The sequence below is a fragment of the Eleginops maclovinus genome, chromosome 5 (genome assembly GCF_036324505.1).
Source record: "Eleginops maclovinus isolate JMC-PN-2008 ecotype Puerto Natales chromosome 5, JC_Emac_rtc_rv5, whole genome shotgun sequence".
NCBI classification, from domain to species: domain Eukaryota; kingdom Metazoa; phylum Chordata; class Actinopteri; order Perciformes; family Eleginopidae; genus Eleginops; species Eleginops maclovinus.
In genome coordinates, this window is record NC_086353.1 from 16,498,084 (window position 1) to 16,510,148 (window position 12,065).

The following is a 12,065-nucleotide window of genomic DNA, read 5'->3' on the forward strand; positions in this document are numbered from 1 at the left end:
ACCCCCTACTTGGGTTGGCATACAAGTTTTTGCTGACCCTGTCAATAACTCAGGTGTCCTGTGAGCGGTCATTTTCAACCCTCCGCTACATCAAAAACAGACTGAGGAGTTGCCTGTCTGCCAGCAATCTGGAAGCCTTTATGTTGATGGCCATTGAGAAGGATGTCCTTGTGTCCCTTGATACTGACACAGTGATTGACAGAGTTGCGGAGAAGAGCGAATTAATGAAGAAACTGCTTTTTTAAGGTGAGATTTATGATAAATAAATACATTTGTGTTAAATGAGTGGTTTAATTACACGTTTTGACAGAAAGTAATGTGATTATTGCTTTGCTCTCTCCTCTCCTCCTCTCTCAGGATTATTGGAGGGCCATTCAACATTTTCTCAACCAGCTGCCCTGTCCCTCAGGGATGTTCCAGGGATGTGCCTTTCATTGGTGTGGCTCACAGGCATTATTCACATTTAGCATATTTGGAGTGAAGGTTTGGGTTTGCCTTTCCCTGATGTGGAGTTCACATGTGTTCTTTTTCTTTCATTAGCACCAAGGTCTAGCAGCCTTTTGTCTCAGCATATGGTGCCACTTTGAGGAGCTTTTTTTTTACATGGATGCATGGTCTTATTGTAGGCCTAATTGTCTTATTTGTATTTGTATAAACAGTATATTTCTTTTATTATTATTAAATACTGAAAAGACATTTCTAGCAGTGTTTCTTTGACAACCACTTTCACTTCAAGATGGGAATTGTGGCACTGTAGCCATCTCTCCCAAGATGAAAGTCTCTGTAAGTAAAAGAGCGTATACATTTTTTTAACATGTTAAACTCTTAACAGCTCTTCCATGTAGGCTACTGCGCTTTATTTTTACTTTTTGAAACACAATGTGCACATATATCCTCTGGTATGTCGTGTGCCTCAGCATATCGTATAAATAAACATTGTGGGCCGCCATGGCCAAAAATGCCAGGGCCATTTTTTGGTCCCAGTCCAGCCCTGGTGGTGGTCATGTGAGTCTGTAGCCCATTTGATTTAAAATGGGCTTGCAATTTTGGCAGAATATTTTATGATAGGGTGATTAAAAAAACACACATTGTTATTTGGTCTTGTCTGGTCTGTTTTCGTGTGTCGCTGTTACTCATATGTAGCCAATGCTAGGGGCATCTATAGCTGTTAGCTAGCATGCTGCTAGGCGCGATTGCATCATTTTGCACATGTGAAACCGAACGCATTTGTGTGTGCTTTGAAAAACATTTGTGTGGATCCTGAAATACAGTGGGGCAAAAAAGTATTTAGTCAGCCACCAATTGTGCAAGTTCTCCCATTTAAAATGATGAGAGTGGCCTGTAATTTTTATCATAGGTATACCTCAACTATGAGAGACAGAATGAGAAAAAGAAAATCCAGGAAATCACATTGTCTGATTTTTAAAGAATTTATTTTCAAATGATTGTGGAAAATATGTATTTGGTCAATAACAAAAGTTCATCTCAATACTTTGTTATATACCCTTTGTTGGCAATGACAGAGGTCAAACGTTTTCTGTAAGTCTTCACAAGGTTTTCACACACTGTTGCTGGTATTTTGGCCCATTCCTCCATGCAGATCTCCTCTAAAGCAGTGATGTTTTGGGGCTGTCGCTGGGCAACACAGACTTTCAACTCCCTCCAAAGATTTTCTATGGGGTTGAGATCTGGAGACTGGCTAGGCCACTCCAGGACCTTGAAATGCTTCTTACGAAGCCACTCCTTCGTTGCCCTGGCGGTGTGTTTGGGATCATTGTCATGCTGAAAGACCCAGCCACGCTTCATCTTCAGTGCCCTTGCTGATGGGAGGATGTTTTCACTCAAAATCTCACGATACATGGCCCCATTCATTCTTTCCTTTACAAGGATCAGTCGTCCTGGTCCCTTTGCAGAAAAACAGCCCCAAAGCATGATGTTTCCACCCCCATGCTTCACAGTAGGTATGGTGTTCTTTGGATGCAACTCTGCATTCTTTCTCCTCCAAACACGACGAGTTGAGTTTTTACCAAAAAGTTCTATTTTGGTTTCATCTGACCATATGACATTCTCCCAATCCTCTTCTGGATCATCCAAATGCCCTCTAGCAAACTTCAGACGGGCCTGGACATGTACTGGCTTAAGCAGGGGGACACATCTGGAACTGCAGGATTTAAGTCCCTGGCGGCGTAGTGTGTTACTGATGGTAGCCTCTGTTACTTTGGTCCCAGCTCTCTGCAGGTCATCCACTAGGTCCCCCCGTGTGGTTCTGGGATTTTTGCTCACCGTTCTTGTGATCATTTCGACCCCACGGGTGAGATCTTGCGTGGAGCCCCAGATCGAGGGAGATTAGCAGTGGTCTTGTATGTCTTCCATTTTCTAATAATTGCTCCCACAGTCGATTTCTTCACACCAAGCTGCTTACCTATCGCAGATTCAGTTTTCCCAGCCTGGTGCAGGTCTACAATTGTGTCTCTGGTCTCCTTTGACAGCTCTTTGGTCTTGGCCATAGTGGAGTTTGGAGTATGACTGTTTGAGGTTGTGGACAGGTGTCTTTTATACTGATAACGAGTTCAAAAAGGTGCCATTAATACAGGTAACGAGTGGAGGACAGAGGAGCCTCTTAAAGAAGAAGTTACAGGTCTGTGAGAGCCAGAAATCTTGCTTGTTTGTAGGTGACCAAATACTTATTTTACCGAGGAATTTACCAATTAATTCATTAAAAATCCTACAATGTGATTTCCTGGATTTTTTTTTTCTCATTCTGTCTCTCATAGTTGAGGTATACCTATGATAAAACTTACAGGCCTCTCTCATCTTTTTAAATGGGAGAACTTGCACAATTGGTGGCTGACTAAATACTTTTTTGCCCCACTGTACAAGGTGAATATGAAACTGATCTGACCCCACATTTAAACAGCAACGCCTTTTTTGTTTATAGAGCTTGACTGAGTTCACCTTTTTATAATGTTCTCGATAATTTGACATCACGCCCTGTTTGCCGGGTGTGGTAAATGTCATACATCCTGTCACCATGTTAGCAGATGGGACATGGGCCAACATATTTATAAATTTTTCTAGGTGGTGCATTATAAAAAGATTGTGATATTTCCTGGTTGAAAGCTGCATTGACAGTAAGTAGGGCGTGTGAAAGGTCATGTAATTACAGTAAAGTTCATAATTAGTTTTTGATTTCTAGCCAAACATCTACCACTGTGCTAATGTAGCAGCTACGTGGCTAACAAGCCATGGCCATGATTGGTGTTGATGGGTACTCCGCTCCAGTCCCTCAATTAATACTGCAATATCTGGCCCCAAAATGACTCTGAAATACCTAAAGAAGGCAGCCCCCCTATCTGGGATAATTTGACTTCACTTTCGTACAGTGGGGGATTTATAAAAATATAGTTTATAAGTGTGAGTGTGTGACCTTCACCTTGACACCCAAAGCACTTTCCCACAGCATGTTTCCCATCTCTGGAAAAACATGTGTCAGCCTGTTGTTATGCTATAAGGTTCATGCAGTCAGATTGCTATCCCTTTAACAGAGAGAGAGGGGTGTGGCGCATGCATGTGTGGGCATGGTAGAGCGAGGGGTGAGCGAACTCGTTGATTGTGTTTGAGAAGGTGAAAAGGAAGCAGCAGAAAAAGTATGTCTATCATACCTGTAAGTTAAGAACCTGAATAAATGCCACGGCCTACCAAGACAAGCTAGCCTCTCTGCCTTATTTTGCAAAGTGGGTTACTGAACCTCGACCCTGGAAGACTACAGAGTCTTCCCCTGTTCTCCTCTACTACGGTCTGGGACAGTGACAGGAAAGTTCAACAATGTGTTATGTGCGGAAAATGTGAAAAAATTGTACTGTAGTTTTGTTGTGTTTCCATGCTACAGCATCTGAATATTCAGAAGGCCCAAGTGAGTATAACCTGTGGGTGCGTTACGTGTTGAGAATGACGGATGTTATTTTGCTTTACAAACTCATTACTAGATATGACTCCCCCTTTTGTCTTTGTTTTCTAGGAGAGATACAATCTGAGAATGCAAAGGTGCAGAGAAAAGATGGAGAGGAAACACACAACAGAAGTGAATCAGGTATGGCTTTGTGTCTTTGGCCCAATGTGAAAATGAGAGTTTATTTAGAACATTGTCCATCACTATGGATGAGAGTAACACCTATGTCACTTGGCGTGGCACAGATCATCAATCTCCAGTGACCTTTTTTAATATTTTTCCTGTCTGACAAACATGATTGGGCTTCTTGTAGATAAAAAAAGCGCAGTGTCTTCATTTTGTGATGTGATTGTCGAAAACATCAGAATCTGTATTAACCATCATTCAAAGACAGCAAATGTTTTCCCTCCAAAATGGGCGGGGCCAGAATTTCGCCAGAAAATGACATAGACATTATACAATAACATACTTGTTGTTTTGTAGTCATTTGTATTTGAATGATTAAACATTACTAATAGAGGGAGGGCTTTGTTTCTATATCTAGTGCATGTTAAACAAATGCTGTTTGTTTATGTGCGTGTTGTGTAGTGTAAGAGGAAAGTGAGGGTGTGTGTAGCAACATGCAACAGAGCGGACTACTCCAAGCTGGCCCCCATCATGTTTGGGATCAAAAACAACCCTGAGGAATTTGAACTGGAGGTCGTAGTGCTGGGCTCTCATCTCATCGATGATTACGGGTATGAAACTGCCACAGTGGCTTCCTTCTAAATATGTTTACTGCTGTAGTCCGGTAGCAGAAAAAGGAAGTATATGAATTTAATGGAATGCAGAAGCTAACACAACAGTCCATAATCACCCACATGTCATGTCATTTACTCAGGTTTTTCTTAAACTTGCCTTTACCTACCTTCCCTCTGCAGAAACACTTTCCGTATGATCGAGCAGGACGACTTTGACATCGGCTCCAAGCTCCACACCATTGTGAGAGGAGAGGATGAGGCAGCCATGGTGGAGAGTGTTGGGCTGGCACTTGTGAAACTCCCCGATGTGCTCCAAAGGCTGAGCCCTGACATCCTGGTCGTCCATGGTGACCGGTTTGACGCGCTAGCCCTTGCAACGGCTGCGGCCCTGATGAACATTAGGATACTTCACCTGGAGGGAGGAGAGGTGAGGAGGCAGGGCACGAGAGAATAAAAGAGAAGTTTCACTTTGAAGAATCCAGTCATGTATATTATTTTTTGTTGCACTAGACAGTCTTTTTATAATGCAATAATACTTTTTGTTACCTATCTAAAAGTAAAGAATAGAACCATAGATTAATAGAACTAATTAAATGAATGAGAAATCGTCTTTCTGCTTCGTTTACAATTGTTTACTGTTGTAAATGTTATCCAATGACAAACTACATTTCTGTCTTCCTTTTTTGTCTAGGTGAGTGGTACAATTGACGACTCAATCCGTCATGCCATCAGTAAACTGGCCCATTACCACGCCTGCTGCACATGCCGGGCCGAGCAGCACCTCATTGCCATGTGTGAGGACCACTCTCGCATCCTGCTGGCTGGCTGCCCTTCCTAAGATAAGCTGCTGTCAAATAATCACAGATACGACTACATGGATATCATCAGGAGCTGGCTTGGTACGTGGGGATAAAGTCATGGGAAGGAAATATAATAGTTGACATGTAGAGTGTGTTTGAATGTCATTTGTGGGGTGTTAATTCATTTTGCAGGTGACAAGGTGCAGGATTCAGGCTACATTTTGGCTTTGCAGCACCCGGTTACCACTGACATCCACAACTCCATTAAGATCTACGGGCTGATGCTGGACGCCCTTATTTCCTTCAATAAAAAGACCCTCATCCTCTTCCCTAACATTGATGCCGGTTAGTTCCTCTCACTGGTTCTTTCATGTTTTCTTCTATTTGTGACTGTATTCTGACATGTAAAACTATGATTCAAGCCTTCTTGGATTGGAGATTGTTTCCCTTTTTTAAATGTTATTAAATAAATGAACCGCACCTTTCTGGGTAAACAGGAAGTAAGGAGATGGTGCGTGTGATGCGAAAGAAAGGCATTGAGCAGCACCCTAACTTCAAGGCCGTGAAGCACATTCCCTTCGACCATTTCATCCAGCTGGTGAGCCACGCCGGGTGCATGATCGGGAACAGCAGCTGCGGGGTACGACAGGCAGGGGCCTTCGGCACGCCGGTCATTAACCTAGGATCAACACAAACTGGCAGAGAAACGGGTATGCATAACAGAAAACAAGATCAAAGTTACCTGCTGAAGCTGCCATGACTATGGTCCTGATTTGCTCCCTGACAGGAAGGTCAAGAGATGGATTAAATCCCTAGTGAAGCACTGAATAATTTGGTATACACTTGGATAAGATCCATTTTGAAGCCCTGCGAAATGTGTTGATATAGACATTTTTTCATCAAAACAAAATGTAAAGTTGGAGTTACAACTATTTTTCATCCCACTCCTTTCAAAATTGTCTAATGTACTGTATATTTCCATTATTCCAATTGAGGTATTGCAGTTTGCTCGTGACCCATTTTGCATCAAGCCTAATGCAGACTTCTGTGTAAAAGTAAAAGAGGTACTGTCTTGCATTGATGAGAGCCTCTTTCAGATGGAGCTGGTTGATGTGCAGTCTTCCTTTGCTTTAAAACAGCCACTGCAGTCTGAGGGTGTGGTAGACTTTTGGTCTAACCATGTTAGCCAGTATCAGTACCCCACAATGAGGAAGGTGGCCTTGTTTATACTGACAATGTTTGGATCTACCTATACTTGTGAGTCTAGCTTTTCTCATATCAATGCCATCAAAACTAGGGCACATTGCCCCATGACCAATGAGAAGTTGCATGAGTGTCTCAGGATTGCTCTTACCACTTATGAGCCAAACTATGCTGAAATAGCTAAATCAAGGCAATGTAATTTCTCTCACTGAAATGAAAGAAGTCTGATGTATGGTATGCAGATCTGGTTTTATGGTCATTCATGTTATGGTCATTCAAACAAGCCTACTCACTGTTTTGCAAACTGTAAAAATGTTTCCAAGACATGAATGTTAGTGTGAGTCTGATGGCTATTGTTTTCCTATGTTCAATTTGCATTTAGCATTACATTTTATGGATTTGTGTTGTTTTCAAAGCACCTTATGTATGCTTGGAAGTGTTGAGGATATTATAAACAGAGCTACTTACTGTTAATGTGATGAATACCGTTTTATTATGTTCATTTTGTTTTGTACATTAGTGGACATGGAACTGTTGGAGGGAAAAAACCTCATGTCTCCTTAGTTGTAAAGATGCAACATTGTGCACTTTTGTGTCGAGCCTTGTAACCATAGCTTTCCTACTTCTTTTGTATGGACTGGTTACTTTCTGCAATGATTTATGGTTACACAATTAAAGTGAAAAAAAGGGAAGCAAGTGTTCTAATAGTTAATTTAATGTATTAGTATCTATTAACACTACTGTAAGTAAGAGTTATTTGTTGTGATTCCTTGACAAAGTATTGTGTGGCCCACAAACCCCCTGTGATTTTCCTATTTCGCCCACTTGCTAATGAAGTTGAATAGACCTGTCTTACAACAATACTGCAGCAGCTTTGATAACGACGCCTGCCCAGCCCACAATGTGCTTCACAGTACGTCACAAAAAAGGCAGTACCAACACACAACGAACAAACATTGGTTCCGAGGCACCAAACCACAGAAACTCACAGTCAGGATGCACTGGCAAACATAACACAAACTGCCTTCTAAACAATGCTACCTTTCAACTTTGATATAACATGAAACAAAGTACTTATTTATTTAACTTATTATGAAATGAACTTTTTTATGTCATTTACACCTGTGTTTGCATGAGCAGACTTTTTCAGCCTATTCATGCTCACAAAGTTACACACTTCATTTTACAAATCAAACATATTTCTTTGTTTGATCGCTGAAGAAGAATTTGCCAATAAAAAGTTAGATGGGTGAAGCAGTTGCGGTAAAATAGATTATAAGACCATAAAGCAGCCTTGCCGATGGGATGTTGAGATTTGCTCAAATGTTTTTCTTCCCTTTGTGCAGCCACCATGCATGCCTTTAATTGTATTTAAAAATATCTGTTTTTGTCAAATTTAAGTGGTGAAAATATTTGTTTCCTTTGAGCACTAGCAGTGAGAGTTCAATGCTAACCTCAGATGTTTAAATATCTGGAGGATTCTGTCTAACTTCCCTTTCCTGTGCTGTTGTGGCAAAATTGCTGCCTTTTGCAGTGTCAGGTCTTCTTAGCACTGACAGACTCTAAGCTGATTAAACTCAAAGGTGGGCAGTTATTCCCCACAAACTGTAATGCGCTTCTAACAACAGTCCCACTATATGCAAATTGAAAGCAGGAATAGAACTTCCGGATTATAGTGAACAAATATTAATAATTTGGATAATTTGCCATATCTTTATATTTGACCTTGATAAAATAATTTTCTGTGAACACCTTTATCTCTAAACGTCTTTGTTCTCAGGAAATCAACGGCCCATCTGATGCCTATGCAGCAATTTCAAGTGCAGACCTGCTGCAGGCTGAACCTGAAAGTCTTCGCAAGTGGAGAGAGGAGCAAAGCGAACGGCTGCTGTTGCTAGGTAAGCATTGACCAGAGGGTTTTTATTAGGGAACAGGATGGGCCATTGCTGCCTAAGAAGTGTAGAGAGACATTTTGAGATCCAAGCCAAGTGATAAAGATTCAAACATAGCTGTTTATTTGTAATATTATGTTGGGCTGTGTGTAAAATGTGTGCTGCCCTTAAGTTATTATCATTCATTACATTTACATTACATGTTACTTGCTAGACGCTTTTATCCAAAGCGACTTGCATACACTCAATACGGTGGACAATCCCCACAGGAGCAATTTGGTGTAGAAGTGTCTTGCCCAGGGACACAGTGGCAAGCTGACTGCAGTGGGGATGAACCAGTGCTCTCCTGATCTGAAGATCAGCACACTAACTCACTGAGCCACACCCTCCCTGTCATTCCTGACACTTTACTTTTTTTATTGACCCTCTCCTCGCTGTTTTCCCTCACCAGATGAAAACTCTATCAAGCAGGAGTCTGAGTGGAAGGATAAAGCCAAGGTGGAGCTGGAAGAGTTGCACGCCACGCAGGACGAGCAGTTGGAAAAAAAGGTTCCAGGAAGACAATGTTCTTCTTGTTCTTCTACACAATGTTTGTAACCTGAGCTTGCCAGAACCCTCTGCACTGTTAAAACATTATTTTTACTGTAAAAAACTGGCAGCTGTGGTTGCCAGAACTTTACCGTAAAAAACACGGTAGAACTTTATGTACTATTAGGATATCAGTACTGCTGATTTTACAGTTAAGTTGGAGTTTGATTCCATATTTTACCATATAAATGCAGGTTTTTACCACTGAATGAAACACCATTTTGCCATATAATTAACATGAAAATACTGTACGAACACCATATAAATAACGTTTTTGCCATTAAATAAGACTGTTTCACTGTGCAGTTAACAGTCTGTAATATAAAATACTACTTTTCCCCATATAAATTCCCTGAAAATGTCGTACAAAGAAATGTTGTGCTGTGAAATATGAGTGCTTTACTGTAAAATTAAGCCTGCAAAACAAAATACTACTTTTTCCTATATAAATTCCCTTAAAATGCAGTACAAAAAAGGTTTTGCCATGAAATATGACAGGATTTTATTGTGAAATTAACAGTAGAATGTAATGACTTCACTTCTAATACATAATATTAAACAAAGTGGCTCCCTTTTAATTTGATTAGTTAGTCAGGTTACATCTAAAATATTAATATATTCAACTCCAAACTTACTAAAACAAAGTCCATGAGAAAAAACTACATACAAGGTAAGTTGTATTTAATATTTTAATGATCAAAAAAGGAAAAATACATTGGTGCTCAGAACTTTCAATTCACTATTTGATACAATTTTAACAAATATCTGCAGTACAGTACACTTTAACACATTGTTCCAAAACACTCAACTCTAAAGGGTTAGGGTTAGTAGGGTATGTCTATGTCCACTCATAGTCTGCAAGGTCTGCAATCAGAGTGAGGACTCTGGGATTGACTGGGAGTACTTTTTTTTTGGGCGGCAGTGACTCAGTCAGTAGGGACTTGGTCTTCACGTCACGTTCACGTCCCGATCAGACCAAAAAAAATATGGAGTGAGCTGGTAGCTGGAGAGGTGCCAGTTCTCCTCCTAGGCCACTGCCGAGGTGCCCTTGAGCAAGGCACCTAAACTCTATCTGCTCCCTTGGCGCCAGGTACGTGGCTGCCTCTCTGCTCTGCCACCTCTCCTCTGCATGTGGTTGTGTGTGCATGTATTTCCTCTGTGTTTGTGCATGTATATCCTCTGTGTGTGTAATGTGTGTCAACACAACAGAGTAGAGAAAAGCAATTTCCCTGTAAGGGATTAATAAAAGTATGTCTTCTTCTTCTTGTCTTCTTCTTCTTTCTTGTTTTTCTTCCACTCGACTTTGGTGCCTCTCTCAGGATTTATTGAGAAGAAACACCTTCATGAAAAATACATATATTAATACACAAATAACAATTGAGGGCTGAAATAAACAATTGTATTGTTAAATACTATAACAAGAAAGAAATGAGACGAGGTGGCTGTGGATGATGCTGGTGAGGGAGAAGCTGGAGAGGAACAGACGAACACCGGAGAAGGACACACTGAGGTTGGAGTGGCTGAGTCTGTAACAGAAGAACAAAGGAGATTAAAAAACATGAAATCCTGAATGATATGCTTGTCACAATGTGAAGAGGAGAGCTCGACCCAAATGCACGACAAAGCAAGTTTTCAAACAAATAAGTATCTTTACTTACAAAACACAAAAGGGCAGAAAAGCAGCTTGAGGAACTTGAACAACATGAGCTTAAAAACCAACATGACACAGCAAAGAGCGGAAGAAACACAAGGGCTTAAATACACTGGGAAACTAATGAGATAGCAAGACACAAGTGGACAGGGATCCATCACAAACAAGGAGACACAAGGAACAAGAGAACGCTTGAAACCAGGAAGTAAAACAAGGGGTGTGAACAGTGACACAACTAAACACTGTTGTAAAACAGGAACCAAAATACAGGAACATGAAAATGAACACACACATAAGACTACAAACTAAAAGTTCTAGAACACAGTGAAACTAAGGAAAACAAACCCGAAACCATGACAATACTGCTCTGTTGAAAATGTAATGTATCATTAAATAACTAGATAGTTTGTGCTCTGGTGTGATGGCAATTTTTAATTGTTATGAAACTGTATTAATTTCAATACACTTACTGTTCTGGGCCCAGGCAGCAACAAGTCTTCTGGCTTGTATTGGCTTCAACACCGGCAGCAAGTCTGCTTCTGTAATGTACTGCAGATCATCTGTGGTCCCCGCACCGAGTGCCTTCAAAGTATCTACTACTGAATTGAAAACTGCTACAGGAAGATCTGGAAAAACTGCGTATCCTCTGTGACTCAGCCATATCTGTCAGATACAGTACATAAACACAAAAAAGAATTTGGCCTTTGGCCAACTGACATCTAAGCATCTACTCTGACATTACACTGTGCTTCAATGGGACTATCTGGTATCCATTTTTCATGTAAGATGATAATGGCCACATGTCGATCTGTTCATTAATGTGTAGGCATTGCAATCTTTCACTTTCATTTTTCACTGAGTACATGTGGTAGTGTGGAAGAAATTCTGCTGAATATACTCTCATCAGAAAATCACTACAATGAGGATGAGTTCACCAAACTCCCCTAAGTCATCATTCCTAGTGACAACAAATTGGCCCTTCTTGTATGTTATTCCATTATATTGCACATCTACAGGAATCTTTGTATTTATTTCAGTGAAGTCAAATTGTAAGACTGCATCTTTAACTTGTTCACTAAAATGTAAAATGGCGAGCTGTCTTTCATTTGCAAGGCTGGAGAACTTACTGACCCAGCTGAAAGATAGGCCTGAAACATCTGATGTCTTTCTGAAAGAGTGAGACACAGATTTTTCAAATTCTTCAAATGCCTTGCACATCTTTTAAAGTAACTATGTTTGCTC

The 12,065-nt window shown here is 40.7% G+C and overlaps 1 long non-coding RNA gene and 1 pseudogene across 1 annotated transcript; one reads left to right on the plus strand and one right to left on the minus strand.

Annotated features, from left to right (window-relative positions):
* The first annotated feature begins 3,632 nt into the window (after positions 1-3,632).
* LOC134863981 (bifunctional UDP-N-acetylglucosamine 2-epimerase/N-acetylmannosamine kinase-like) lies at positions 3,633-10,433 on the plus strand (annotated as a pseudogene).
* LOC134863982 (uncharacterized) lies at positions 9,848-11,717 on the minus strand. Its single transcript, XR_010165770.1, has 2 exons — positions 11,294-11,717; positions 9,848-10,698 (listed from the first exon to the last, which is right to left on the minus strand). It is a non-coding gene; the product is annotated as an uncharacterized LOC134863982 (long non-coding RNA).
* Positions 11,718-12,065: the final 348 nt, after the last annotated feature.